Source organism: Tupaia chinensis, unplaced genomic scaffold, assembly GCF_000334495.1.
Source record: "Tupaia chinensis unplaced genomic scaffold, TupChi_1.0 Scaffold000002_1, whole genome shotgun sequence".
NCBI classification, from domain to species: domain Eukaryota; kingdom Metazoa; phylum Chordata; class Mammalia; order Scandentia; family Tupaiidae; genus Tupaia; species Tupaia belangeri.
In genome coordinates this window covers 874,466-881,751 of record NW_006159428.1, presented here as the reverse complement: position 1 = coordinate 881,751, position 7,286 = coordinate 874,466, and positions in this window count along the sequence as shown.

The window sequence follows — 7,286 nt, the reverse complement described above, 5'->3', positions numbered from 1 at the left end:
GGGGGGCGGAAGCCATTGAGGGCAATCATGAATGTCAGGGACAATGGAGGAGGAAGATGGGACATGGCAGAGGGTGGGGATGGGGAACCTAGGATGGCAAAACAAAAGGCAAGGTATGCAGGACACAAAAATTGGGAAATCATTTGCTGAGAACATATATGTTGATGTGCTTGATTGAGCCAATGCACAGTGTATTTTGGATGGAAAATTCATATGTGTGTTGTGATGAGAAAAGAAAAAAATTTATAATAATAAAATAAAAAAAAAAAAAAAAGAAAGAAAGTGAGAAATCATCCCCTGCCCCTTCTCCTCCATTTTCCTCTCAGCATCTTGAGCACATACGCGCACGTGCCCAGCATGAGTTTAAGCCACCGGGTCTGGGATTTGAACCGCAGTTGACTACATGAGAGTCCTGTGATGTAGCCATTACTCCATCTGCTGGTCCCCTTTCATTTTTAAAGTAGAGAAGAGTATAGTTTTAAGATAATAGCTGTCGAGTCCACCACTTAAATTGAGCTTATGAGACTAAAATATAAAAATATATATAAACAAGATGCAGAAAGTAGAGTATTTTATTGGATGGACAATTATAATTCCATGTCAGATGTCTTTTAAATATCTCATTTACCAAATCGTTTCCATATCATTATCTTGGTTTTCCTTTGAGTGCATTTTAAAGCAAAACTGGACTTGTGAAAACGACTATATCAGCCGTGCACGAATAAAGCTGCTCCGATTGTTTCCAGTGGATACAAAGGAGAAGCGCTGCATCCTTCCCCACCCCGCTTCTTCTGCAGTGTCTTGTGCAGACAGAAGAAAAATGTAATAAAGTATAGAAATCCTTAACACTGCTTTAGAACTCATATAATTTGTATTTTATTGACTTTTTAAAATCAATTTGTTCCTCTCTTTAATATTAGTGGCTCAGCACATCAATTTGAAAGAACCGTGCCCTGACGGGGAGAGAGTCTGGGTCCCAGCAGGATTCTGTGCCTACCAGAAGCGGGGAAATTTAGGATGAACTATTAGGATTGGGGGGGTGGGTTGGGGGAAGGATGGGAGGCAAGGGTGAGGGATTGCCAGAGAAAATATCATGAAGGGTTCTTAAGCCTGCAGGAATTTATGGGATAATTTCCATCCTTAAATGAGATCTTTGAAGATTTTCATGCTTTCTTGTTGCCAGCAGGGTCTTCTGTTGAAATAAGATAATTTCAGTGTTTGCATACCAGAAGCATAAGACGAAAAAGAGCAAAAGACACATTGGCATATTTCTCCTACGATAGCAAACTGAGCAGAATCACAGCCTGAGTGAAGGGCAGAAAAAGGTGGTAAGTTTTGCACATGCCGTGGGCTTAGCCTGTCACACACTTAGTTATGTGGATGGTATTTACAGGCTTAAAACAGGTATCTGGGGGGACCAGCAGTTAGCGTAATGGCTATGTCACTGGACTCCCACATAGTCAGCCGCGGTTCGAGTCCCGGACCTGGTGGCTTAAACTCACACCGGGCGCGTGTGCATGCGTGCCCAAGATCTTGAGAGGAGAATGGAGGAGAAGGGATTGCAGTGTGGCCATCCCCCCTGGGGGGTGATTTCTAGCTTTCTATCTCTTTGTCTCTCTCTGTCTGGCTAGCGCACGCACCCTATAGCAAAAACCTCTAAAAAAAAAAAGTATCTGGGAGATAATTACATAACGCATAATAAAGGTGGCCAAAGTTCACTGAAAAAGGACCTAAAGAAGCAGAATTTCCTTTTAAAATTTCTAGAGTGGCCAGCAGGCGGTGTAGTGGTTATGGAACTGGCCTCCCACATGTCCTTCTGCGGTTCAAGTGTCAGATCCGGCAGCTTGAAAATCACACCCAGCATGCGTGCGTGCCTGCCCAAAATCCCAAGAGGAGGATGGAGGAGAAAAGACTGATGTGAGGCCGTCCTCACTGAAAAAATGACTTCTCTCTCTCTCTCTCTCTCTCTCTCTCTCTTTCTCTCTTTGGCAAGTACATGGACCCTTCTAATTCTAGAAAAATATTTTTTTAAGTTTTTGCAACACTTTCATTCCATGATCCCTCACTATTCATGAAGAATAGGGTACCTGAGTCTAAAAATATTCCAAATCTCCATAAAAATTAATAACGTCTCTTTTTCTCTGAAGAAGCAACAAAGCGAGAGACCAAAAAACAGGGTATAGAATGAAAGTGTTGCTAACTAATTTCATGAACGAAAAAGCTTTCAGCTAATATTAGTTGTTATAATATATATACTTCACGGATTTCATTATCTAACCCTCCACACATGGTGCAATTTCCTTTAAAAATGCATTTCTTGTGGAGTTTATTATTCAGATTTATATCTCCACGGGGTTTAAGCAAAGGCTTAGAAAGTTTTATAAGTGCTTAAAATATGGCTCATCTCTCTGCAGTGACACGAATGCCCAAAAGGAAAAAGAATAAAGAACCAGACATTGTATTTTATCAACTAGTGAGATGGAGATTATCTAGTGAATGTAGTTGGTTCTTTTTCCCCCTCTAGGAGCTTATGGGAAGGGATTTGTATGTATCTGATAGAGATCTGAGCGTTCTTCAGTGTGCACGAGTGTGTGTGTGCGCGCATGCTTGAGAGAGAGAGAATACTCGTGCATGTTTTTAGCAAAAATGGCACCCTGTTCCCAGTGTCCCGACCTCCCTCCCCCAGATCGCACTCACAGGCCATGTAGAGTGTAAGGATTTGAATGAAGGGCAGAGATCCACAACCCTGCCCTTCGGTCTGCCCCTCCCCTCTATCTGTGGTGGTCTTTTGCCACGTTGATATGAAACTTCTGAGCTTATTGTTTCAGGGATGTCACAGGGTTTAGCCCTCTACCCATCCAGTCCTGGACACCTGCTCACCTGCATTCCCTAACCAAGAGCCTACCTCTGGGTTGCCTCTGGAGCCTGTCACCCTGACAACCCTCCCTGCTTCCCCTGTTCCCGCTCGGTTAGGTGTAAACTCCTAGCTGCTGCAGGTCGTGTGGGACAGGACAGTACTTCCACTCAGGCACTTCAGTGTAGTTCTAGTTAGAATATAGCACTTGGAAGAGACGAGTGGACGCAGCAGTGCTCAGAATGTTCCGTCTGTGAATCTCTTCACATCCTAAAAAATTACTGAGGACCCCAAAGAGCTTCTGTTTATATAATATTATCTACTGGTATCCATTCTGTTGGAAAATAAGAGAGATTTTCCAAAATACATGTGTGTACATTCATTTAAAAATATCCATCATAAACACATCACAGGGTTACACTAAATAATGTTTTTAAGGGGGGAACTATGTTTTTCACAATGAAAACAATCCAGTGAGAAAAGTGTCAGTATGTTACATTTTGGCAGATCTCAATGTGTGACTTCCTAGCCTAAATTCAATTTAAATGCTGGCTCCTAGCTGCTTCTGCAGTTGATTTTTTATAATATTACATGTCATGAAGACACTGGAAAAGTCCACAATGCACTTGTGAGACTTACAAAGCAAACGTGAACAAAACTGCAAATCAGATCTAATTCAATTCAAGTTCTTAACATTGACAATGTGACAGATGATACGTTTTGTTGAAAAAAAAAAAATCACCTTTCTAACATGACTGTGATACTGGTTGCCCTCGTAGCAAAGTTCGTCAGTGTGTGGCACAGTCGTGTTCCTGGTGTGACGCCTGCCTTCTTTTCCTCCTTCCCGGTTCTTGTCGGCACTCAGTGTACCAAATTAGATTAATTTTAATCCTAGTTCAGGGTACGTTCTCATCATTGGTCCATTTGTGGTTCCTTTTTACTTGGTTAGTTTTTATTTGTTTGTTTAGTTAACTAGTTTTTCAAAATTATTGGGGGCGTGTGCTTGCCAGAAAGAGACAGAGAGATAGAAAGCAAGAAATCACCCCCCAGAGGGGGTGGCCACACCACAATCCCTTCTCCTCCATTCTCCTCTCGGGATCGTGGGCACACACACACACGCACGCCCGGTGTGAGTTTAAGCCACCGGGCCCGGGACTCGAACCACAGTCGACTACATGGGAGTCCCGTGACATAGCCATGACGCTAACTGCTAGTCCCAATAATATTGGTAATTTTATAACAATAGTAAATGTATCACTCAAATAAAACTGAGGACTTCAACGAGAATTTCTATCTAAGGAGGCCCTCTCCCTCTATTCCCTGAGCTCCTCTCACCCTTGGCAAATGGCATCCTAAATTCTGTGAGCAACACTCTTTTTTCTCTTTCAGCTTTTGTTCTAGGGTGCTTGTTTACCAGAGAGAGACAGAAAAAGAGAGAGAGAGAGAGAAATGAGAAATCACCCTTCCCCACCAGGGGTATGGCCAGGCTGCAATCCTTTCTCTACTATTTTCCTCTTGGGATTTGGGGTATGCATGCACATGTTCCCGGCAGGTTTTACAAGCTTCTGGGTCCACAGCCCACAGTCGAGGACTACACTGAACCACGGGGTCAGCCATGAGGGATGCAGCCCCCTTCACCACCACACCGCCAGCTGGTACTTCACACTCTTGCTGTTTTTCAAAGTGTGCTTTTACTTCAAATACATACTTTTATATGTTCCTTAAAAGGTCAGACAGTTCTAAAAAGTACATCTTTTTGTTGTTTTTCTTCATAGAAAAATAAATACGACACAAAGAACCTTTGGAGACTTCTTTTTTCATTTACTGTTATATTGCTGGGACCAGTAGGTGGCGTGGTGGTTAAGGTGGCATGACTCTCACACGACTGACTGCTGTTTGAGTCCTGGACCTGGCGGCTTGCTTTCTCACTTTCCTTCTCTCTCTCTGTCTCTTTCTGGTTAACTTTAAAAATAAATAAAGACAATGAGTAATAGTAAATAAAAAATATTTATTTAGAAAAAAATATCTTCTATTGCCAAATCCCTCTCTGTTATTCTGCTGCATGGCACAGCGCTTGTTCAGACGACTCGCCTTTTTTTCCGATGTAGGCGTATGTAGCGGTGTACTCATTCGTTTCCACGTGGGCATTGGGTTGTTTCCATGTCTTTGCTACTGTCAATATGATGCTTAGAACTATTCACACTTCCTATTGTACGTGTGTAAAATAAGTCATTCCTTCTACTCTTTTTCCTCTATTCACACGACAACAAAACCTGTAGCGTACCTGATATTACGCCCTTCAGTGGGCTAGGACTCAGTGTGCATGTAATAAAAAGGATGGGAAAATCGCTACTGAGCATAGGCTCTACAGCAGAAAACATCCTCAGAGCTCTGCACACAACAATTCCCTCCGAGATAGGTGTTATCTTTTTCTCTATCCTACAGAAAAGGACACCAGTAATCAAAGAGTAGAATAAGTTGGAAGAGCTTCTGCCAGGATTCAAACCCAGGCACTTGGGTTCCAGAACTTGCACTCTATTTATAATAACCACTATTTCGTTCTCTCTTCTGTACAGAAGTGACCTGTGACAAACACAAGCAATGAATCTCATGGTAGTCAGTGTACAATTAATAAAGGTGTTATCCAGATAAACCCAGCTATTTTTATACTAATTATTTTAAGTTAGGCTTGAAAGTAAGAACATTTTTAAATGAATACCTACTCTCTTGGAAGCCCTAACAACTTAGCTATAGGCCGTGGTTTTAGAAACAATGTTATTACGGAGTGACTGGTTGGAATATCTCCATAGTGTAGGACTTAAATCAAATTCCAGGCACAGAAATCTCTTAGGATTGCCAGTGGCAGAGATCCAGTTGAAGCTGTCACAGCAGTAACATCACCTATTGGCTCACAGATTTGGGAACGATATCGAGTAATACACAAGGAAAGAAAGAAAAGTTAGAAGAAACAGACAAATCCACAAAATGACAGCGACTTCAATACTCTGTCAAAAATTGAGAGAACAACTAAACCAAAAAATAAAAAAATGAAGAATACAGAGAAATTTGACAGCGCAGAACGAAAAGGATCTAACAGATATTTATAAAACACTACACAGTAATAGCAGGATGATATTCTTTTCAAGTATCCATGGAACACATGCCAGGTAGATTTTTACCCTGGGCATCAAACAAACCTCCAATTTAAAATAACTGAAACTTGGGACCAGCAGTCGGTGTAATGGCTATGTTGCTGGACTCTCGTGTAGTCGACCGCAGTTCAAGTTCTAGACCAGGTTCCTAAAACTCACACTGGGCGCATGCGCATGTGTGCCCAAGATCCAGAGAGAATGGAAGAGAAGGGATTGTGGCATGGCCATCCCCCCTAGGGAGTGATTTCTCACTTTCTGTCTTTCTGGCAAGCACAGGCATCCTATAGCAAAAACCTTGCAAAAAATAATAATAAAAATAAAAATAAAATTGAAACTACATAAGATACATTCTTGGACCATGTTTGTGGATGAGAAGATTCAACATAGTAAAGAAGTTAACTCTCTCCAAATGGTTAATGCAATTTTTATCAAGTCCAAGCTAAGATTTTCAGGGGTCATAATCACTAATACCTAAAACACGAATGCAAAAATAGTAGTCATGATTTTCCCCAAACGTATATGGGAAGGCAAAGGAACTGTAACAGTTAAACAAAACTGAAAATGAATAACGTCAGAAGAGTCTACTTGGATTAGAGGCATGTTGCTACAGTAACAGGACTGCACAGTCATGACAAAGAGAAATGTCTAGATCGATAGAACAGAGCAGAGAATCTGTAGACAGACTTGCACTAAGATGTCTAACTTATTTTTGACAAAGGTGCAATGATGACAATTTTTCCAACAAACAGTACTGGAGCAACCGGACACACATAGGCACAAAATAAAAACCAAAACCTTGATCTGAGAATCACAACTCGTACAAAATTTAGCTCAAAATGGATCATGGAATTTGAAAAAAATAATAAAGTATAGGAGAAAATTTTTCAGATCTAGGTCAAAGGGTTATTAGATTCAATACCAAAATCACAGTTCACAAAAGGAAAATTTGATAAATTGAACTTTATTCAAATTTAAACATTTTTATCTGAGGAAGACTATTAAGAATAGTTTTAATAGAGACCAGCAGATGGTGTAATAGTTACATTGTTGGACTCATATGTAGTCCAACGTGGTTTGAGTCCCGGACCCAGCAGCTTAAAACTTATGCCAGGCACGTGTGTGTGCACGTGCAAAATCCTGGGAGGAGAATAGAGGAGAAGGGATTGTAGCAAGGCCATCTCCCCACAAGGTGATTTCTTGCTTTCTGTCTCTCTGTCTCTCAGGTGAGCACATATGCCCTATAGCAAAAATCTCTCTAAAAAAAAAAAAAAAAAAAAAAA